The sequence below is a fragment of the Lethenteron reissneri genome, chromosome 29, assembly GCF_015708825.2.
Source record: "Lethenteron reissneri isolate LAM-NWPU_2019-01 chromosome 29, ASM1570882v1, whole genome shotgun sequence".
Taxonomy (NCBI): domain Eukaryota; kingdom Metazoa; phylum Chordata; class Hyperoartia; order Petromyzontiformes; family Petromyzontidae; genus Lethenteron; species Lethenteron reissneri.
This window is the reverse complement of record NC_083807.1, coordinates 3,513,252-3,537,453: the sequence shown is the minus strand read 5'-3', so window position 1 is coordinate 3,537,453 and position 24,202 is coordinate 3,513,252. Positions and strand designations below refer to the sequence as shown.

The window sequence follows — 24,202 nt, the reverse complement described above, 5'->3', positions numbered from 1 at the left end:
GGCCGAGTCGACCTAGTGGGAGGTCGAGCACCGATAATCGTCACACTGGGTGTTGGCCGTGAGCGTAGGATCGAACTCGGGTGCCCGGGTCCGTAGCGCAGCGCGCGAACCGCTGCACCACCGCTCCCCATAGCTTGACACAACAGGATGACACGTGCTTGACACAATAGGGTGACACGTGCTTACTGATGCTGCTGTGAGCCATCACCTATGAACGCCAGGCACAGAGCACTGGGCAGGAGGCGGTGGTTGTAGTGTGGTTAGCACCACACCACACACACACCACACACACACCACGCACACACCATCACAATGCGGTGTTTGGCCAAATACACACAGCTACACACATGTGCAGCTACACACACACACGTGTACACGCGCAAAAAACACGGGCAGATGCTCACGCAGTCCCAGATTAACCCCAAGTCTACACACGCCCATATACAGTACAGCGACTGCATGCGTGTGCAAGTAGCGCATGCACATGCGGTACGTACGGTAACGCAACTGCACACATAGGCACACGACACGTGTCACATCCGTGTCACATCGCGTACGTACAAATACGCGCGTGCGTGCGTGCGTGATACACACACACACACATGCCGCCTACCTGCAGGCGTGGACGAGAGCGATTGCGTGGAGATGTCGATGGACAGCTGCGCTGTGCAGTGCGCGTTTGAGCGCTCCTCTTCCAAGCGACTGCCTCTCGCTCTCTCGCTCGCTCTCTCTCTACCCCTCCTCCTCCTCCTAGCTCGGGTCCAGTTTTCCCCTCCCCTCTCTTTGTGTTCGTGTGTGTGTGTCTTTCTCTCTCTGCGCACTCTTCCCCACGCCCTTCTCTCTTCCTCCCTCTCTCAGTTTCCCCACCCTCTCTCCTCCCTGTCTCGGTCCAGTCCCTATCCACTCTCTCTCCTCCCTCTCTCGGTCCAAGGCCCTATTAAATTCCCCTCCCCGTGTTTCCGTTCGTTGCGTTTCTCAGCGTCTGATTCTCTCTTTCTCCCTCCGAGTATGTCGATACTCTGTGTGCGTGTGTCTCTCTCTTTCTGCGATCTCCCGTATCCTCCCTCCTGCCTCTCTTCCCCTCCCTCCTGCCCGCCTCTCTCTCTCTGGCTCACACAGCAATATTCGCGTTATGGTTCGATCCTATCATGGGATCCTATCGAGGGAGCCGCGTGCGTTAAAACGCTACTGCCCCCCCCCCCTCTCACCCCCCTCTCCTCCTCCTCTCCCGTTGTGCCGTGCCATTGCAACCGGTTCCATATCCACGAGAATTCCCCAATCTTACTTGCAAGGGGATGCCGAGATAACGCATGAGCTAACAAGGGGCGTCGTGAATATGCGGAAAGCGTGCGCTTAGAATTATTATAGTACTGTAATGCCATATGCACTGGTGTTTTATTGCCACTATTATTCGCCTGTGTTTCTTTGACGACCGTTCGATACTGTACCTCGTTTGCATGTTGTGCAATATTTCTTCAGGAACCTGTACAGGTTATCTGCAATTGTGATGTGGTCACGCGCCACACGGATCTCTCCCTTGCAAAATAGCCGGGCAACCGGCTAAACGGGAAAATCCATGTGACACAAAAACATGGTTTCACACGGAGGCTTTCGGGACCAATATCGATAATAGGGGTTTTGTTTCAGGTTAGATCTCCACAAATCTGGCTACTGCCTGATGATACCCTTGTTCAGCAGTGGATTGACATGTGCGATTTATCCAGCAAAGTTGTGATTAAAAATGGTTATTGAATGAGGGGACGTCCATAAATGACGTCACGCGATTTTTGACGATTTTTGACCCCCCCTCCCCCCCTCGTCACACGGCGTCACAAAAAGTCAGACCCCCTTCAAATATGTCGTCTCAAAGCTCTGCCCCCCCCTCAAAAACATATTTACATTTTGAAAATAAAACATGCTTCAAATCACTTTAAACTATTATCATTGTAGTGCGTATTTAATGTGGCGCTGCACTCTGATGTTGTAGGAAAAAACACATTAAAAAGGAGGCGCTGGGAAGCAGAAATTTAACATACAATTCACTTGAAGATATTCAACGTATAACTAAAACTGCAGATTTCAGAATATTATATTGAAATTCTCTTATAGTTATAAAATATTAAAAGTAATTTTAACTATTAAAAATACTTGAAACTTTGTAGTAGAACGAACGCAAAGCTATGGTAGAATCATTACAATAAAAATGTTTAATAACAATCATTCAAAACATTTACAAAATGTATGCTTCTCCATTCTCCCATGGAGAAGCAAAATGCTCCTTCATAGAATAAATAAAAGGTGACCTTAGTAAATTTAAATAATAAAATAGTGAATAATAAAAATTAATCAAAATTTATGCTGTTATAACAATTCGATTTAATTAATATTTAGTTAAAGTTGCGCATTTTGATGTGACGTGACATTTCTCAAACCCCCCTCCCCCCCTCGTCACAAATGTCTGACTCCCCTCCCCCCCCACTAGGTGCGTGACGTCATTTATGGACGGCCCCTGACCTTTCGTTATTTAGCATATGATGCCCGTGTGTAACAATATAACTTTTTAGTAAATCAGTAATGGTAAGACTCATGACTAATGTTCCCCCCATTGTAAATGCCTGATTGTATGTGCATCTTTATGTTGATCAAGTAAACATTCGGGTGTATATGTTCTGCCTTCAAAAATATTTGCCTCTCAGTACTGATTTCCCTTGCCATTTTCACTTTATTTCACATTTTTGTACACTACAGATGACCCCCTCTACACGTGCATTGGCTTTCAAAGTTCTTGTGCCACCGTGCTCGCATAAAGTTCCTGGCGGTTAGGAGCTGTGTAAAACTAAATTGTAAATGTATTCTAAACAAGCACTTAAAAGTGCAGCATGCACAATTCAGATAACTTTGTGAAAATCCAACCAATACTCTTGTGTAGCTTTCCAGTGTGTGTGTTTTGGGTTATACCGCATGTTATTTGGCATGATATCACCACGACCTGACAACCAGCACATGATGTCTTTCCTGTACACGTTTCTTCATTAAGTTGTGTGCTGAACGAGTTGAAATAATCACTAGTGTAGAAAAATAGGCGGTGACGTATTCAAATGAAACAATGGTTGATAATGCAGATTTATATCAATTAACTATATTTATCTTGATTGAAAGCTTTCGTGACTGCAGGAATTCAAACTCTTGGTTCTTTTGGTCAAGTCGCGTAAATAAAAAATAATATACCACGACGTTTCGATCGCAACACAAGACGATTGCAAGACGATTACTTTACGTTACTTGATCGAAACACCCAAGAGTATAATGTTTATTTTAATCAGGTAAGGCCCACTGAGCTATACAGCTCTTTTCAGAAGCGACCTGTCCACGGATGATAGCTCCACGAAGTGCTTTATCATCACGTGGCAATGTATCGCAGCCAAATACTCTAAACGCATGGCTTCTAAATGCGGAGGGAAAAACCGGAGGGACCCAGAGAAAGATCCGCACGACCATTGGGAGAACATAAAGAAACTCAAAATATTCAGGCAGGGATCGAACCCACGTGCTCCTGCATACCAGGCGAAGTAGTTGACAAATCGACACCGTGGCCATACATGGCTGATACTATCATGCATGGCAATTGATCATTTAGCTCTGTCTGGTAATTTCACACCATACATTACACATATTATCTACTCTTTGGTTCTTTCTACTTTGAGATGTGTTCCTGCTTGTCTCACGTCAGCTGATTTTCCAGAGGCTGGTCAAGATGTTCCTACATATTTTGCCAATGTGTATTTTGAGGTGCTAATGAGTGAATTGTGTATTTGCTCTCCCTACCTTTGGCTCATTAATCTTGTCGTTTTAATATTACTGCATAATTTTCCAGTCTTATGTGCTCTTTTGTTGATGTATTCGCTGTTTTATTTCACATTTAAACAATTATATGAGTATGCAAAGATTTCAAACCGTGGTATTTTCATCTCCGGGTTTTGAAGGGTGTTTTATTTGAATTAACGTGTTGAATTTATCTTATTTTTGGGTTGACTACATTTCCACAATCATAGCACATATGTTTTGTGCCGTGAAGCAGAACGATTGCCCGTAATGTTGCACTCGTTTATTATTTTATGGCTGTGTTTTTGACAAGTTGTGTTGAGTTTGTTATTGGTGCCTGTGCACCGCTGCCAATGCAGTTTCACCAACACATTTACCACGTAATAATTTTGCGTCCCCCACCCATCTTAGCCGAATCTGCCGCCCAAAGGAAGATGATTAAATCTGTATAACTGTAGAACAACTGTATTTACGACATATTTAAATACGGTACTTAGCTCTACTAAGCTAATGTTATTATATTTGTAAGGGATGGTCGGGAAGCAAGCCCTATTAGGAAATTAATTCATAATAAAATACTAAAGACAAAAGCCTGACTGTTGGGGCAAGTGCTGTTAGTGAGTGGCACCTATGGAGGCCGGCACAGCACACGAGGAGGTAGGGTGACCAGCACCACGCCCAACCGCCTTTGTCTCCCCAGTGGGTGATGTTTACACACCGCACCAGGTACTCATTTTGAGTCCGAGTTGACCTATGGGGAGGCCCAGGACCGTTTCAGATATTCGTCACTGGTGTTGCTCCGGGAGCAGGAATCGAACTCGGCTCGCCGGATTCGGAGCGCAGTGCAGCGCGCTAACCCGATGCGCCACCGCTCCCCGCATCATGAAAATAACTCACCGGGTTCTAACGACTCCTTCGTGAGTTCCAATAAGCGCGCTCGACTCTAATTAGCGAGGAGCTGTCACAGAAAGGGAGAGGCGGGGGAAGAGTCGACGTAGAGAGGGGGGGGGGGGGTCAACGCCCAATCGGATTTGAAGGTGGAGAAGCCATCGACATCAGATTGGACGTTGGGGGAAAACTTAAATGGAAATGTTTAACACGTCGTAGTAGTAGTAGCCTTGAGCTACCAATATTATCCATAATAGGGGTTTTTGAGTTAGATCGCGTTAATATATAATGTGTCGTTAAACCTGCCACCAGCCGTACGCGATCTAATACAAAACCTTTATTATGAATAGCATTGGTCGCGAAAGCCTACGTGTTTAACCGATACAGCCAATGCACAGTATATGCTACTCGTACATCCGTCAACCAAGGGAAAACGTCACATTTACCGCCTCTATTTAAGACCGAAACAGGAGGATTTCTCCACAACTCTGGCTGTCGCCTGATGAATCTGGTTGTAATTACCGGTGAAACCTCACAGTACTCGAATGGTAAATGTGGACTTACTCTCCAACACACAAGCGGTGTGCTGAAACTCGTAACACATTGGCATGCTTTGTTCACGTGGCAAATCTTACTAATTGTCTGTGTCGGGTGGTGGCGAATTTATGGATGAAATGGAAATGAGGGGTCGGTTGGGGGGCCTTCATAGCAGAAATCGGGGGGGCGGGTTGGGTTTGGTGTTAGAGTCGTGGAAAGTTCCAGAAAGTATGGGGAAGAGAATAGAAGTCGGGATAAGAAGGGGAATTTGTGGTGGCTGAACGATGTAGTTCCCCTGGTGTTATGACGACGCGTTGTGAGGATAAAGAGGAAGGTTCCAGACACACCCACGGGCTGGAACTCTTTTTGCGCATTTAATGCAAGTGGCACGCCACACCACGCTGGCCAATGTGGCTCGTTGAAGGAGTATGGGGTGAGGAGGATGTGTTTGGGGCCCGTTATGTAGTACGATAGATTTGTTTTTATCTGCACTGCTCTCTGCTGACAACATAGCCCCACAGCAACCGACGGCAATCTTGCTACGCACGTAACAATAGGCTGTCCGCCAGCATTGATTCGAGCAAACCTGCCTCTGCTGATGAGACACTGCATGTCGAAAACGGTCCGGAGTTTGCTTGTCCTGGAACAATTCCGTTTAATAATAGGGTTTTCCCCCTTTTTTCTGGCAACAAAACTGAAGCCTTTCTACGAGGATTCATGTCGGCATTAACCACAATACTCGCAGTCAAAATGCAAACAAAAACACACTCTGATAATATATGCATTGTCCTTGAAACTGATTGGTCCACACCAAGGGACGGCTTTCTTTTGAGCCTCGACATAATTGATGCTGGACCAGAGGACGCCAAAAGGCGTACAGCTCAATTCCGTTTAAGTTATGCACTTCCAAAAGGCCATGCGGCTAATGGGATAAAAAACAATATGTTTGGTATGCAGAGATGGAAATATCAAGGAGACATTGCTTATTCATTTTGTTGTTATGCATGATGGTGGTGCCCGTCCAGGTGCAAACCTGCTTAGCTTTCGAGATTGCGTAAATTCCAGGTCATTTGGTCATTAGCGCGGGTGATATGAGCGGGTGATTAATTAATGAGTACATGGGGGAAGCTGAGGAAGCAATGTCTAATGCATCTGTGAATGCGGCTGTAACACGACATGAAATATGGAAGGCAACATCTGTGCATCCTTAACCCAGTCCACGTAGAGCATTTGGTTTACAACTGTGGGCTGGATTAGGGGATCGTTCTATCTAACTTAGGCGAAACGTTGTATTGGTCCTGTGGGAATTATTCAATAAAAGAATGTAACATTGGATATGTTGGTGTGATAAATCTACCGCACGTATTTGCTGAAAAAAATAGCATTATTCTAAGACACATTTGCATATATATTCTTGGTTCTTTCGGTAAAGTTACATAGAAGGGAAATAATAAAATGATATTTATATAAAACAATATGTAACAATTATTGTTTTATATTTATATCATTTTTTTATTTCCCTAAACAATATATAACAATTATTGTTTTATTTTCTATATTATTTCATTATTTCCCTTCTACGTGACTTTACCGAAAGAGCCAAGAATATGAATCCCTGCAGTCACGAAAGCTTTAAATCTAAAAATTTGCATATATTTCTCCAATGTAGTAGCCGATTTGGTAGTTCACCTGCAACGATAAATCTAAAGTTCTGGATAAAATATATATATCTGTTGAACTTCTTTCGCGCCATACATAAGTCAACCGCGCTCATCGGAGATGCGGGGAAAAACTCCCACCCCTTCCAAAACGTTTGGCCAGCAGTGTCCAAACGTGCCTCTCTCTCGAGAAGGACTCTTCAGAGCTCCGTCTAGCGAAGAGCCTTTCATCCAGCAGTGGCACGAGCAAGACATTGCAGGGACTGCGCCGGCTTACCTTTTTACCTGAAGGCATCGCTGTGATGACACGTTGTTTGAAAAATACAAAAATTGCATGAAACGCTTGACCCATCCTCACTAATGACGCGCGACTTCGCTTCATTAACATTCAGCACGTGTGTTGCAGTGTGCATCATGTGTTATGTATGTGTGCATGAACATGGGGATATATATATATATGCGCGCGCGTGTGTCTGCATGCATATGCCACAGCGGTTGGCTAGCTCCCTGCGCTATAAAACCGCCGAACTAAGTCCGATTTCTCGCCACGGCCAACATCAGTGGTGAGTGATGTCTGGAATTTTTCGATTTAAAGCTTTCGTGACTGCAGGGATTCATCTTCTTGGTTCTTTCGGTAAAGTCACGTAGAAGGGAAGTAATAATGTTTTATTTTTATTATTTTATTACTTCCCTTCTACGTGACTTTACCGAAAGAACCAAGAAGATGATGTCTGGAACTTTATCCCCAACTTCACGAATACCGCACTCACCCAGCTGACACGGGAAATCCTTTCATCTAGCAGTGGATTGAGTCAATTATCACGCAAGCACCTGCGTTATTGAATAGGAAGCGATGCTTGATTTCGATTTAAAGCTTTCGTGACTGCAGGGATTCATCTTATTGGTTCTTTCGGTAAAGTCACGTAGAAGGGAAGTAATAAAATAATAATAATAAAAACATAATAAAATAATTCTCACGACGTTTCGGCTTGCGTTGTGGCCGAAACGTCGTGAGAATTATTTTATTATGTTTTATTTTTATTATTTTATTACTTCCCTTCTACGTGATTTTACCGAAAGAACCAAGAAGACGATGCTTGATTCTTACCGCTGCGTAACGCCGCATTTTGTGCTACAAAATATGTTGAGCAACCCCCACCGGGCAGCAGCTGAGTGTTATTTTGGGTGATGTGTACCTCTGGCGTGAATCATACGCCAGTACATTAGTGGGAATTCCACATTCATATGGCAAGCATCGATTTTCCACGATCGAGCCGAACGTTGGCTCAACATCAAGAGGTGCTTATTTTTGCCAACCTCGGAGAGATACTGACACTTTAGCAAATGCCGCTGCACTTGCCCGAACAGTCTGTTAAAGGCTATATGGGGGATATTTGTCTTTGTGTGTATGTGTGTACTCGGTGACCCTGAGGGCTTGTTGCTGTTCTGTCTGAGTGCAGCCTCCATTGTAATGTCTTCCTCATTAGTAAATGCTGAAAAAGCACTTTGGTACCAAATTGCGCCCGTGCTTTTTCGTCCTGTGTCAACCCCACCACGTCCCTTATCCACGAGCAATACGGAGAGAGGCAATGGAAGGTTACGACACACGCAACGCGACATTTTGATCTAATGCAGCATCAGTTTACTCCGTGGGGAGGGGGTGAGAGGGGCTAAATCTCAAGACCTCAAGACTTTGTATTCAACACAAAAGCTCAAGACTTTACATTTGGCAGGCATACGGCAATGTTTATTGTTTTGCTTGAAAGCGATGGGACGTATGCTGCTGCAGCTGTTATATTGTCAGTGTTACCAGTTTTAGATTTGAAGCTTTCGTGACTGCAAGGATTGATATTCTTAGGTTTTGTCGGTAAAGTCACGTAGATAAAAAATTTAAATTAATAAAAGTAAACTAAAATAAAAAGCACGACGTAGTCTCAAGCCGCACCAACCTTACCATAATAATAAATAAGTATAACCCGTAAAAACAAAGTTTTTCACTCTAAATCCTTTATATGCGTGGCGGCTAGAGTCCTCTCGTCCTCTGGCCTGAGATGGCTGCAATCTATGGGTCAGATGATTGTCTGCAGTATTAAACAATTGGTAATTAAATATTAAATTTGTTTTCCCTAAACAGTGTAAAATTTTGGAAAAAAAATTTCACGAACATTAATTGTTTCGCACAACGAGTCTGTGTGCAAATGTCAGCTCGATTGGATCACGGGAAGTGGGTTAAAAAACGACCGAAAGGTTTGCACGGTCGTAAGCAAGCAAGCAAGCACGCAAGCAAGCAAGCAAGCACGCAAGCAAGCAAGCAAGCGAACTTAATATAAAGGATTTAAAAATGGGCCTGTCCTGGCTCATTCCCTCCCTCAACCAGTATATATACGGGGTAGTATCTCTTGGAATCTCTCATTTACTTGATACAGCAAGCGTGCTGTGACGGTTCCACCTGAAGACGGAAGCTTGTGTTGCCTCCGAAACGTCGTGATTTTTATTTTATTTTACTTTTATTAATTTTATTTTTTTACCTACTTGACTTTACCGAAAAAACCTAAGAATATGTTACCAGTTTGCCATTAAAGTGTGATAGTGCATTGGTCAAAGCCATTCTCTCCACACGACAAACAGGTTAGGGATAAGTGGTTCATTTACCCAAATTCCTGTTATCACATTGCCACATTGACATATGTCTGAACCCCTTGAAGTGCAATATTAATATGAAGATGACGTGACGAGTATGTTTTTTCTCCTGGATGATGTCATTGCCCATGAATACATCAATTGTGCACTAATGTTCGTGCTCATTTTTGTAATTCATCATCAGCCATGATCAATCCACTGCTGGATCAAGGCCACGTAGCATCTGCACTTGAGCTGATTGCATTGCTCCACCTCGACAGTGGAGATGCATCTTCTTGGTTCTTTCGGTAAAGTCACGTAGAATGGAAAAAATAAAAGAATAAAAAATAAAAATAAAAACGTAATAAAATAATTCTCACGACGTTTCGGCTACAACGCAAGCAGCCGTCCTCAGGTGGAGAACAGGTCTGTCGAGAAGACAGAGTCTGAATGGAGATGCAATTACTGCTTTGCAAATATGTTTTTTTTATTCGCAATCTTTGCAGTTGCTGCATTAATTTAGGACAAATTACACGACCTTTAATTTAAAAAAGACCATATCTATATTCTTTGGTTCTTTCGGTATCTGGTGAGAGTGCTTTCCCACCATCTGATGATGGACGCTTGTGTTACGATCGAAACGTCGTGATTTATTTTATTTTCTACCTACGTGACTTTACCGAAAGAACCAAAAAGTATGGATTCCTGCAGTCACGAAAGCTTCAAATTAAGACCATATTTAGATTTTTAATTAAATAGCGTGTTTCTTAACAAGAATACATATTTTGTAATCTGTCCCAGTTATTTATTTACGACTGTAAACATCAACACACTGTGAGAAATGTTCACACTTAGTCACCTGAGATCTGTATTCTTGCACTTAATCACTTGAGTGTAAGAATTGCAGATCTCAGAAGTGATAGCGAGCCTTCGGTACGACAAAAGGCCCCCCCGGTACATGTTCACTGATAGTCTCATCAGAAAAAAAATCGCACCTTCTGTGGCCTCGTATTGACAGACTGTCACGCCGTTCCCATGGCTGGGGGTGGGCATGGGGCGGAGGGGCGGGGGACGGAGAGGGCTGGGAAGCATTTGGAGTGTTAGTAACGCAGAGCGGGAGGACCCTGTCGACTTGAAGTGACGGGTGCGAGGCTGGGAAAGTAAAGCCGGAGCTACTTGTTTGTGCGCACGAATGTGTACGCTGAGCTTCGTTCTCACCGTACGTTGCCAACCGTGCTAAGCGGAGGCTGCTGCCACGGCGAAACGGTTAGCAACACTGCGCCTCTGGACTTGCGATTTGCCCAGAGTTGAAACAGAAGGGCAACTTTTGTTAAATACCCCCCTCCCCCCCCATGTCGCCCTCTGTCCACCCGAGCAGTGTAAATGGCCACACCACGTTTAGTCGATCGGCAGGTCACGTGCGGTGGGATCAAATGTGGGTAAATCCCACCTCTTCCAAAGCACCTGCCCAGCGTGGAAGGCGAGACCACGCTCTCCTCGAGGAGGGGCTCTTTAGATATCCCTCTCGTGGGGGGCCCTTCTACCAGCAGGAGGATGGAAAAGCAGTCGGAGGGCTGCGCTTTTTAATTAATTTTGCTTCGTGATGTTTTGCTTGACTTGCTGAGCGGCCATGACCAATCAAAATGACAAGAAGGGACATTTCTTTTTTTTAGAATTCGGTACAAAACTCAATATTTCAAGAGCCCGTAATTCCATGCGAATTCACACTTGCATGCATTACGTCACAAAGCAGCCGCATGCGGCTCCTGATCCGCAGGTTGACAAACCCTGACATAAATCACGTAAACCCTATGGACCTTACTCTTAGGTTTTTTCGGTAAAGTCACGTAGGGAAAAAAATAACAATAGATGAAAATAACTCAATTAAATCACGACGTTTCGGAGGCAACACAAGTCTCCGTCTTCAGCTGGGACCGTCACAGCTAAATCTACTGTATCAACTGTAGCTGGGCAGATGCTTTGTATCAACTGTAGCTGTGACGGTTCCACCTGAAGACGGAGGCTTGTGTTGCCTCCAAAACGTCGTGATTCAATTGAGTTATTTTCATTTATTATTATTTTATTATTATTATTATTTTACCTACGTGACTTTACCGAAAACGCCTAAGAGTAGGAATCCTTGCAGTCACGAAAGCTTCAAATCTAGAATAAACGTATGGACCTTCACAAGACGATCGCTGTGCAGACCATTCGCTACGCGTGTTTACGGTTCGGCGTAAAGAGTGCGACACGGACAATCGTCGTTCCGGGGCTTTTGAAACGTGGAGCTATTTTGCACAGCAACATTATTTTCGACTCTACGATGACGCACCGGCCGTGTGAGCGCCAAAGCATATAAACACGCGAAATGCGAGGCATCAAATATTTATAAGAACTGCCATTACCGCCGGTCGTTCATAAGTTCATAATGTTGGAAGACAGCTCAGCGTTCATATGCAGCCCAGAATAGTATTGTACCTCATATCCGCGCAAACACTTTTTCTTTCCTCGCCCGGAGCCTTGAAACAGCTGCTTTTTTATATTTGAACATTGGATAACCTAGCGTTGCACTTGATGGAGGTACTGCTGATATTTTGCTCGACTATTTAGAATGTCTTCCCCCAAAGAAGTGGGGGGAGGGGGGGGATGCCCTTGCTGCAATGGGAAGCACGCCGTCCAGAGGTCGTCGGTTCGACGTTTCAGTTGACAAAAAACCGAAGAAGGTGATCAAATCCCCTGCTCCCAGCCTCTGTCCACCCATCAGTATAAATGGGCATACCACAGCTAGTGACCGACAGGTCACGTGTGGTGGGGTAAAGTGTGGCCGCTATCACGTCTATCCAAGATAAACTAAACTATATATTTATTTTCTCAAGGCCCACTGAGTTATTTCGCTCTTTTTTTCAGAAGCGACCTCGCTACAAACGATATCTCAACTAAGTGGTTTATCATGCGAAAATGTACAGCAGTCAACGACTCGAAACGCGTGTTTATGTCCTGGCTAGCATGGAAGAGGACGCCACGATTCCCGATAGAGTTTCCCTCCATTGGAGGGCAGAATGTGGAGGTCATTCTGCCAACTTGCAGAATAAGAATATGTATTTATACTGAAAAAATCCGATCAGCTCTAAAGCTCTTTTTGCACAGATGCCCAGTAGTTTCCACAGATCTAAAGTAGTGGAGTGAGCAAGCATAGTAACTGCAGGGCTGCACCTTCAACGAATTTACCCATCTTCTTGGTTCTTTCGGTAAAGTCACGTAGAAGGGAAATAATAACATAATAAAAATAAAACATAATAAAATACCATTCTCACGACGTTTCGGCCACAACGCAAGCAGCCGTCCTCAGGTGAAGAACAGGAACTGAGGGTGTAGTCCGTGGCTCAGTGGTTTGCGCATTGCACGATGAGCCAGGGGTTCTGAGTTCATTCCTGAGCTATGGCTATAATAAACACATTCCTGCAGAGGGAGCTGGTAGGAACGTTGGGTTGCTCGGTCAATGGCCAGGGTCAACGGCGGCGTGGTGTATTCCGCAAATATGCCCGACTGTGAGGACGGGCACAAGCCGCGTGAGTAGGTTAAACGTTGAGTTTTATAAGGAACCCACGGGGTGACCAGCCCCTCCCCACCCAGCCCCACCCCTCCCACCCCCCATCCAGCCCCCCACCCTCCCCACCCATCCCCTCCCCACCCTTTCCACCCAGCCCCTCCCCACCCAGCCCCCCCCACCCTCCCCTCCCCACCCAGCCCCACCCTCCCCACCCAGCCTCTCCCTCCCCACCCACACCTCCGTGCACGACGGACGGACGGACACAATAATCCCCTGTGGGCTGGTGTAACCAGGAGGTTCCTACCAGTACAACACACACACACACACAATCCCATTTTCACTAACCCACACTGACTAGTGTGGTGAAGTATGGCCAAAACAACCTACGCCAAAGCTCGACACAAAGTGGGAAGGTAATTATCTACAAGTGGATTGACAAGGGGCTGAACATTATTACTGGAAATTAATATTATTGCCAAGACAGGCCACAATGAAATTTCAAGATGATATATTCAATTCCTTTTGAGTAAATTTGCATGGAAAGTACCGTTTGCGATTAGGAGATGAAGCCGTTCTGCCAAGATGGTATGATGCGGTCTCATCTGTATATTAATTTAATTCGCTATTGTTTTCACTATTTATTTTTATTGAACGTGCTTATATTCAGCTTGCATTTTGAGGATAAAAATTAACTATTGACTTCATGATAAACAACAGAAGGCAACTCGTCCACTATTTCAACTTCCCTTCACTTGATTTCCTGTCTCCAACCTTATAAATAGTGGGCTGTGATGCACGTGGACCAACGGTAGCGCATTCTCTGCTCCCTTGTTACGGAGGTTCGCGGTTTCGGCTCCGGCTGGCCGCCCTGGTTAATACTGCAATGGTATTAACCCTACATAATACGTGTCGCCTGCTTCGCAGTTGACGTTAACACCACCTGATGTCATTTGAAACGAGTAGGCCTTTTGGTGTGCCTGCATCATGGCCCAAATTGAGAACTTTTACTCAGTTGCGGACGACATAAAGCAGTGTTCTTGATTGCAAGGCCCGCGGTCCACTGGCGGCCTCTGGTGGCTTTTAGTGCGGCCCCTGACGTGCAGCTCCCGACAATACGCAGTATGTGAAAACAGCCCCATCATGCTGTCCAAACCCAATAATTTCAAATGTGTGGCGGCCCCTACTCTGATGATGTCTTATCGGCGAAAGTGCTCCCCTCTCTGAAAATGAATGAACAACACTGCCATGAAGCAATCATCGCTCCCCACTACTGGTAAGACGACCACCCACTTGCAGACCAGCTGCAGAATCACCTTGTGTCGCACAGGGCCAGCTGCCACTGGGGGTGCCCTTCAAATGTGTTGAGATGTTATGATGTACGCGGCTCATCGTGTGTAAAGCACTCTGAGATGTCCCGTTGTGGAGTGTATTCTAGAGAAGAAATAATATGATTACTACTAAGGGCGCTCTCAGCTTTGCTCAGCCTTGCCGCTTCACATTGTACCGTACACACACTTTGGTTTTAAAGGCCGCATCTCTTTGAACGGCGTATATATATTCTCACTTTCCGCCCCGCTTTCACATGCTAATTCTCTCAATTCAAACGTGACCATTGGCAACCCGGGCAAAGTGACTTCATCCATCCGCGTGCCTCCCCCCCTCCCTCACCCACCCCCTGGATTCTTGAGTGCCAAAGTCCAGCAACGGCAAAGAGAGGCTTGGCCCCAGCAACGTTTGCCAACATCCCGTCCCTTTTCTACCGGGACAAAGACGGCCATCGATTTCCCACCACCATGCAAATGTTTGTTTTTAATAATAAGGCTCTATGGCCTTGTTATTATCATTATCCTGCAGTCGATGTACGAAATAAGAACATAGTACGAGGCAGATCTTCAGCCCCGAAAATTGCTTAATCACTCCGCCGCTGGCAGAAGTGCCTCCACTAGAGCATCCTCGAGAGGGTATTTGGTCTACTCTTCCACGTTGCACGGACGTCTTGGAAGAGGTGGAAGCACCCACCTGAAGGATGACGCACCGTACCAGGACGTGGCCACGGTGTAATGGTTAGCACACGTGGACTTGCACTCCACAGGTCACAGGGTCCATTCGATCTCTGTATATATCCTTCAGTATAGATGGACACGCCACAGTCGATAGGCAGGGCGAGTAGTGGGTGCAGCGAAGTGTGGGTTACTCCCAGTGCCGGATGATGCTAGTGCCGGGCCTGTAACGTATATACGTTATAAAGGGGCGCTGAAAAAAATATTAAAACACACATTTTGAACTTGCATTGTAAAATAATTGTATTTTGTCATTTGCTATACAGCCAGATAATACGACAAATCGCTAACCTTAAACACCCAGTCGTTGATAAAGGTTGAAGGCGGTACAGTACTATAGTAATAGAGCACGTGCAGAATCACTGAACCGGATTTGATAGCTTTAAAGCATTTAGCGCGGGGCCCTTGAAAGTGCGGGGCCCGTAGCCACTACACATATGTAGTAGCTACTACACATGTAGTTACTACATATGTAGCTACTTTTGCTACTAGGATCATCCGGCACTGGTTACTCCCGCCCCCGAGATGTTAATTGGGTTTAACGCGTAGGCTTTCTACGTGTTAAACAAATCTGGCTGTCGCCTGATGAAGCTAGTTTTAATTACCGGCGAAACGTCGCACTCAGATTGTAAATGCTGTGGCTTGGCTCTCCAACACACCGGTGTGCTGTACTAGTAACGAAATGGCACGTTCTGTTTACGTGACAAAACTTACTAATTGGCTGTGTCGGGTGGTGGCGGGTTTAACGACACTTTTATATAATTACGCGATCGAACCCAAAAAACCTCTATTATGGAGACGTTAACTATTTCGCCTGGTATACAGGAGGTCGTGAGTTCTATCCCGATCCCGACCTTGATGCTTGTATATTTTGAGTTTGCACGTTCTCCCCGTGGTCACGTGGATTTTTCTCCGGGTCCTCCGGTTTCCCCCTCCACATTTAGAATCAAATGTTTAAGAGTATTTGGCTGCTATAAATTTCCACGCAATAAGCCACTTCGTTGAGCTATCATTCGTGGCCAGGTCGCTTCTGAAGAAAAGCTATGTAGCATAGTGGCAAAAAATATATAGTTTAATTTCGATGTCTGGCCAGTGCGAAAGAGTAGACCAAATAATGGTCGGGCCTATGTAGAGCTCGCTCAAGAGGAGGTTATTCCACCAACAGTGGTGTGATCAAATAATTGCAGGGGCTGCCCCTTTGCGGTTGTACTGTATATTTTACACTCGTCTTACACATTGACTGAAGGATAATAACAATCATATATAATGCATACACTGTAAGAGGGCCCCTCTGAGCAAAACAAGCTTTCATACTGCAATTTAGCAGCGTGTATATTTCAACGAAACAATTTTTTTTATTTTATCACGTAAGGCTCACCGAGGTACATATCTCTTTTTCATGAGTGACCCGGCTACAAATGATGATCCAACGAAGTGGTTCATCACGTGGAAATGTATAGCGGCCAATTACTCTAAATGCATGGTGATTCTAAATGTGGAAAACCCGGTTGGACCCGGAGAAAAATCTACGTGAATACGCAGAAAACTTGCCGACTCCAAATATACAGCAGCAGGCGTCAGGATCGGGATAGAGAACCCACAACCTCCTGCATACCAGGCGAGGGAGTTAACATCTAGCCACCGAGGCGCCCTATATCGAAGAGCTGATGGTACTGGCCACGGCATTGTGTATCACGAGCACTGGCACGGGCATTGTCAGGGCAATAAACTCTCAAACTGCAGCCTTTGACAGTTCAGCCTCATTACCTCGTACTATTCCGGAAATTAATCAATTTAACAAATTATTTTATAGCCCGAGTCACAACGTTCCACCCCCTCTCCACGCTTGCACGTGCATCAATCTTTAAATGGTTTAAACAAAATAGGTTTGGTGGTTGGTGGCGGGTGTTGGGTGGGCGATGCTACCCAATAACTTTAAAGAGAACTGAGATTAGTATTGACATGATTGTATTTTTTTGCTGTATAAGATCTTTAATGGGGGCAGACAGAATTTAGCTCTTCCAAAGAATCCATCGGTTGCGTCGATGAACGTCTTGCTGCACACACGTTGCCATTACTCTGCTCTCCCGAACCAGCCACCCCCTGCGCCCATCAGTCTCATGCCTCTCCTAACAGCTGCCCCCCTCCCTCCCCCCCGAATTGCAACAGGAACATTGTTCCTAATAGAGGGGTTTTGTTGGGTTAGATCGGGTAAATATATAAATGTGTCGTTAAAACCCGCCACCACCCGACACAGCCAACTAGTAAGGGTTGTCACGTAAACATTTGTGGCTTGGCTCTCCAACACACCAGTGTGCTGTACTAGTGACGAATTGGCCACGTTCTGTTTACATGACAACCCTTACTAGTTGGCTGTGTCGGGTGGTGGCGGGTTTTAACGACACACATTTATATATTTACGCGATCAAATCCCCTCTATTATGGATGACATTGGTCGCGAAAGCCCACTCCGTGTTCAACTAACACAACAACGTTGTTGTCCGAATCGGGCAAGAGTTCCCGACCTGAGGCCCGGGTTTCCCATTCCCCACACGCTCGTCACCTCCAACCAAATCCAGCTTCCAATTTGGACCCATCTGGCCCGTTCCCCATCAAACTTGAACAATGCGGCCATCGCGCCTCGATGTTGACCGCTGCGAATGACTGCACGGGCCGTGGGCGCCACCACACACACACACGCACCTCCACTGTGCAAGTGTGAGCGGTAGGGAGAGAAAGGGCAAGGGTCACTGACTCAGCAGGGGGTACGACGGATGGGAGGAGGATAGGCAGATGACGGAACAGCGACACCTTTCTCCACGACGCCAACTACCGAAATACATGACCGAAGTAACGCTACTCGCTAATTTGGTTTTATTTTACCAGGTAAGAGGCCCACTGAGCCCCATAGTTCTCTTTTTTTTCAGAAGCGACCCGGTTATCACAAATGATGATGCAACGAAGTGGCTTTTCGTCACGTGGAAATTTATAGCAGCCCAACACTCAAAACGCGTGGCGATTCTAAATGTGGAGGGAAAAACCGGAGGACCAGGAGAATAATTCTAGATTTGAAGCTTTGGTGACTGCAAGGATTAATATTCTTAGGTTTTTTTGGTAAAGTCACGTAGGTAAAAAATTTTAATTAATAAAAGTAAAATAAAAATAAAATATTTTACTTTTATTAATTTGAAATTTTTACCTACGTGACTTTACCGAAAAAACCTAAGAATATGAACCCGGAGAAAAATTCACACGACCACGGGAAGAGCGGGATCGAACCCACAACCACCTGTACACAAGGCGAGGTAGTTAACATCGCCCTTGTGTGGAGGCGCTGTGTAGCCGATGGGAGGGCGGATTTGAATCCCAGCCCAAATCACATTGTACCAGTTATATGTACCCCCCCAATCCTCGACGACAACGTCTCTCCATAGAGCAACACTGATTTTAACCCAAGTTGTCTGTGGTACAATATATATATTTAAAATTCACGTACTACACACCAAGGCCGTAATTATAATATGTATTGGGGGGGGACATCCCACATTGTGCCAGTTATATGTATCCCCCCCCCAATTCAAATATGCTCAAAATGTCCTCCCCAATATATTGCTATAAAAAGAGTTCTGTTTATTTGATTGTGGTTATGGTTGTACTTTATTAATCCATAATCTCTGCCATTACATACAATGAAACAAGAAACGGTAAAATAGATCAAACAGAGCAATGTCATACAATACACTATTAGACTTTATTGTAAAAAAAAAGTCCATCCTATTTGTTAGTGCAATTTTAAATATTTTAGGCAGGAAATGGAAGGAAATTCGTTTTCAAATTTAGATATTTTTTTCTGGGGGGGGGGGGACCCCAGACCCCGTGGAAGATTTGATCCCCCCCAATGTTGACTCCATGGCTACGGCCTTGCTACACACAAGAGCGGACGAAACAAAAAGGCTGTGGTCTAAAATATTCTGGTTTCAAGTTTCAGAAGATTCCCCACATTAGGGGCAAGGACATCGCATTTTGTGTTGTGGTATCTTGTTGCGTGGCAGTGGTGGTTCTCCACTCAAACACGCATTGGATGCTGTTGCATGCTTTATCAGTCGTGGAAATTCCACATTCCACATTGCTATGGCGAGGGTGTGCCAAGTCATGGTGGTACCTATTTTATCTACCCTCGCAATCTTCTGGTGGTGAATCACGTGCTCTTGCCACCTCATCGCTCACAAAAAAAGATCGCAATGATACGGTCGCATAATGTACAGTCTGTTATAAATCCACTTCTGGATGACGTATCCCCACGCCATTTGGTCATGGGGCCATACTTCACCACGCCGGTCAGTGCGGGTTAGCGAAGAGGGTACCCCAGGAATGGCTCAGATGTCACTCACCACTGTGGTTTAACCATCGCCGGGAATCGAACTCGGGTCGCCGATTCTGGTGTGCGATGCGCACGCTCACAACTGCGCCACCACTCAAATATGATTATAAACTAAACTATTTTTTATTTAACAGGTAAGGCCCGCTGAGCTATGTAGTTCTTTGTTTCAGAAGCGACCTGGCTACAAATGATAGCTCAACGAAGTGGCTTATTGCGTGGAAATTTATAGCAGTCAAATACTTTTAAACCTTTGATTCTAAATGTGGAGGGGGAAACCGGAGGACCCGGAGAAGACAAATCCAGATATTGTGGCCAAGGTTTAGCAAATTGTTATTTTTCTTTACATAGCATAGCAATTTTTTTTTAATTTTGTTTATAGCAATATATTGGAGGGGGGACATTTTGAGCATATTTGAATTTTGGGGGAGATGTGTCCCCCCCAATATATATTATAATTACGGCCTTGCTGTAAACGCACGTTTCTATATAATACAGTATGGCACAGTGTCGGCACAGTGATTAGTTAGTGCACGGTGCTACGAACACGACCACCTGAATCCGATTCCCAGTCCTTGGTTCTCAATTGACCCGCATGGCCACAGCTACTTGAGTCATCACAAGCTACAGTGCCTCTGGCCGGATATTGATTTTTCCACCTTAACGTCACTGAGCCTTTGAAAAGATCACGCAGAACGCACCAGATTCTTGTGAGAACTCAGATCGTAAGCGAAGTTGAGCCTGTATCCCTCTTGGATGGGCGGCCACCGCGATTTGCAGATGTTATAGGCTGTGCGGCTATGTTGTGAGCAGCGGAGGGCGGTGCACAAACATTCAGTTGTTGTCTTGTACCTCTATGCTCCCACATCTATGCAAGTGGCTTAACGCATCCCCATCTCCTCTGTCCACCCAGCAGTATAAATGGGAATACCACAGTTAGTCAGTTGAAATATGGCATGTATTGGGTCAAGCGTGAGTATTCTAACCTGTTCCAAGATGTGGAAGAGTAGGCCAAAATAGCATCTAGAGGGGCTCTCTAGAGCTCCCTCGAGTGGAGGCCTTTCCGCCAGCTGTAGTGTGAGCAAGGAATGGAAGGGCTGCAACCTTAACCTATTTATGCAAGTATGAATGAATGCAAACCATTATATTGTGGTTGTACTGTATTCCTATGGCCCCACATCTACGCTGCCCGCCTACACAAATCCGCACCAACCAGCACGGTCAAGCATGGTTGCATAACAACCCCTGTGCATTGGGAGGCCTTCATCCAGCAGTGGATTGACTATGGGCTCTAATTACACGGTACTGCAGTAATAATAATGTTGTGTATGGACTAGTGGCTACGGGAGGTAATGACAGGGGGAGTCAGCCTGCAGTGCGAATGGACTAGTGGCCACGGGAGGTAATGACAGGGGAGTCAGCCTGCAGTGTGAATGGACTAGTGGCCACGGGAGGTAATGACAGGGGGAGTCAGCCTACAGAGCGAATGACTAGTGGACACGGGAGATAATGACAGGGGAGTCAGCCTGCGGTGCGAATGGACTAGTGGCCACGGGAGGTAATGACAGGGAAGTCAGCCTGCAGTACGAATGGACTAGTGGCCACGGGAGGTAATAACAGGGGAGTCAGCCTGCAGTACGAATGGACTGGTGGCCACGGGAATGATCGAGAATAGGAGCGTGGCCAGGTGACGTAAGAGGACGGTGGAGTCTGCTGGTGGAGCGAGCGGTCTAGAACCAGCGAGAAGGTTCGGGAATGGGGGCGTGGCCTCGCATCGTATAAAAGGGAGATGTGCGGGAGACTCGGGGCTGTTGCAGTGGGGATCTCCGCCAGTTCGAGTATGAGCACGTGGCTCCTTAATAAAAGAAACCATCTCAAGACAAGTGCGTCTAAGTCGTCTTTACACATGTATACACACTCATTAATTGGCTGAAAAAGCCGACAAAAGCACAATGCAGCACCGTCTTAGAAAAGAGTCATTGACTCAGTGTGGCTTCCTGGGTAAATAATTAATTTGTATACCTGGAGTGCTCTACCCTATGCCTTTCAGTGCACATCACTTCCTCTCTAAGTCCCTTCAAAATGAGGAAAACAGTCGCCTTGCCATTCATCACGACCTCAATAGCGCCTCTCGTCACTGCTTGAAGTCACGCAAGCCCTTTAGTACCCGTGCTTCAGCAATGCGCGTTCAACCCCGAGTAAACGTGGACAGCTGAATGGAGTTCAAAATAACTGACAGCCAAACACCACCTTGTGAAAGACCCAACGCAGAAGATCCATGGGTTTGATCTTCCACGCAGCTCACGGTCCACCCCTAAACTGCATCGATTGCACAAACCATGGCGGATGCGGATACACCTGATGCACAAATGGAAAATTAAAAACCCTCCAGCAGTGTGCGACTGCGGTCATTCAGAACAAGACCGTACAACGTATAAGGGGCCGTCCATAAATGACGTCACGCGATTTTGGACGATTTTTGACCCCCCCCCCTCTCCTCGTCACACGGCGTCACAAAAAGTCAGACCCCCCCCCTCAAATATGACGTCAGAAAGCTCTGCCGCCCCCCCCTAAAAAATGAAAACATGCTTTAAATCGCTTTAAACTATGGTCATTGTAGTGCGTATTTAATGTGCCGCTGCACTCTGATGTTGTAGGAAAAAACATTAAAACGTCTATTTAATTAAGTAGAACGTGTTGTCTATATTTATTTAAAGTTGCGCATTTTGATGTGACGTCACATTTCTCAAACTTCCCCCCTCCCCTCGTCACACATCGTCACAAATGTCTGACCCCCACCCACCCCCCTAGGTACGTGACGTCATTTAATGGACGGCCCTTAACGACGCGATGTCCAATCCACACATACGTAGGAGACGTCACAGCGATGATGCTACTCCTCTGCTGTTCCTGGCGTGGTTATCTGTGGGCTTGACCACCAGAGATGTGAAATTGCAGTCGTTGCTCTGCATCGACATCAGCAGCCGTACGAAAGAAAAAGACTTCCCATCTTGAGATTACACATTACATGTGTTCAATAAATGCCGGAAGGGAACCAGAAGCCACTCAATAATACACATTTGTGTCAATATAATAAGCCTATGCTGGAAATACGATCTGTATACTAACTGAATTAAGTAACATATTAGCGAGGCGCATGGGTAAAATATAAAGGGCTACTTACAAATTCACCACAAGGAATCCCACATTTAACATGCCAACATTAATTAGCAAAACAAGTTCGGATTAATTATAATTCAAAGAGAGATTAAAGTCAAATCAACGTTTTCCGCAGTCCAGCTTTCACAAGTACTTAACGATGATGTGATCTTTTCCCGATTTCGAGCGAAGCCGCTGTCTCCCACATCCCGACTTTCATGAGCTTAGCCAACAATCGTCCACCTCTGCCCGAATGTGTTGTGAAAACAAATAAAAAAAAGGTTAAAGTGAATTTTTGCTCAAATGAGCACAGAGGCGTTATTCACCTCCTGTTACAGCCCGCAACCGATGATGAGAATTCCACATCCACTATGGTGGGGGGGGGGGGGTGAGTCTCTTCCATAGAACTACTGCCAGTCTCTTCCATAGGCCAACCACTGTTGACCTCCCCACAAATTGGTACTTCATTTATCGACCCCGATGGAATGATGGGTTGAAGTCAGCCCCTCCCCAAACAGGATTTGAACTCGCGACCTTGCGATTATGAGCCCGTCGCTCTGCCGATGAGCCACCTGGGCAGATTGATTGTGAAACGTGAACGGTATTTTTGTGTAAATCGTAGAAACTAATACCGTGCCCTACACGAGAGAAAGTCATTTGTGGTAAAGAACACCGGAGCATGGCGGGCTCAGTGGCTTGGCACCATAACCTCCTCCCTCTCCCCTCTCTCTCTCTCTCTCCCTAGTCTCCCTCTCTGCTCTCTCTCTCTCAATGTCGCACAGATCTCCACACGGCATGACCGATCGTTTGATTGACAGCGGAAAAAATTCCGTCGCCGTGTCTACCGCGGAGATCGCCGCCAGATAATCACAAACTGGTAAATATTTGCAAAATAAAAAAAATAGTAAAACGTCACGCGCGCTATTCAAAAAAATTCTTAAACTGGCTACTGTTACAGCTGTGGTGTAAAGGGATAAATATTTAGGTGTCGTAATATACACAGGGTAAACATTTCCAGATCGAGTGGCCTTTTTTTCCACCTCTATCCCCTTTGGAAGTGTTCACAGGATAGTAAACGGGTTTTTTTTATTCGCTGTCCGCGGTTGTGTATATATTCTTTGGAATTTCGCGGAATGGAAATTTCAACTTTGAGAAAATACCAAACCCGATAAGTGTGTACGCGGCGAGCGTGAAAGTGTTCGCCGGCCGGGGTCGATCCAGAATCAGCAGTCGCCAACGGCACAGAGATGTCACGGCAAAGTCAGAAGCTATTGTCTAAAATCAGACAAGAGGAATTGAGATCCTGTGCCACTGTAATCTTTATGGTTCAGGATGGATCGCGAGGTTTGCAAGTGTGCGGGGAAGCAACGGCCGTTGTTTTGCGACGCGCACGCGACATCTCACAATCCTCTCGCCTTTGTCATGGTTATTGATGCAGTCGGTGGTGGCACTGCAAAACAATGTAACTGCACGCTGCACCGTGGTGGTGAACTACTGACAGATGCGCGCACACACACGCACGAAGATAAAG

The 24,202-nt window shown here is 45.6% G+C and overlaps 1 protein-coding gene across 11 annotated transcripts in view; it reads right to left on the bottom strand.

Moving 5' to 3' along the window:
- LOC133349164 (protein 4.1-like) overlaps positions 1 to 837 on the bottom strand; it is a 123,346-nt gene extending 122,509 nt beyond the window's left edge. For 4 of the 11 annotated variants that reach the window (XM_061562414.1, XM_061562424.1, XM_061562423.1 and 1 more), the window contains exon 1: positions 614 to 835. The gene's annotated coding sequence lies outside the window, so the exon portion shown is untranslated. Of the gene's footprint in view, positions 1 to 613 lie in introns of all 11 variants that reach the window. The other 7 variants (XM_061562421.1, XM_061562420.1, XM_061562416.1 and 4 more) reach the window with 5 other exon arrangements.
- Between the last annotated feature and the right edge of the window lie 23,365 nt (positions 838 to 24,202).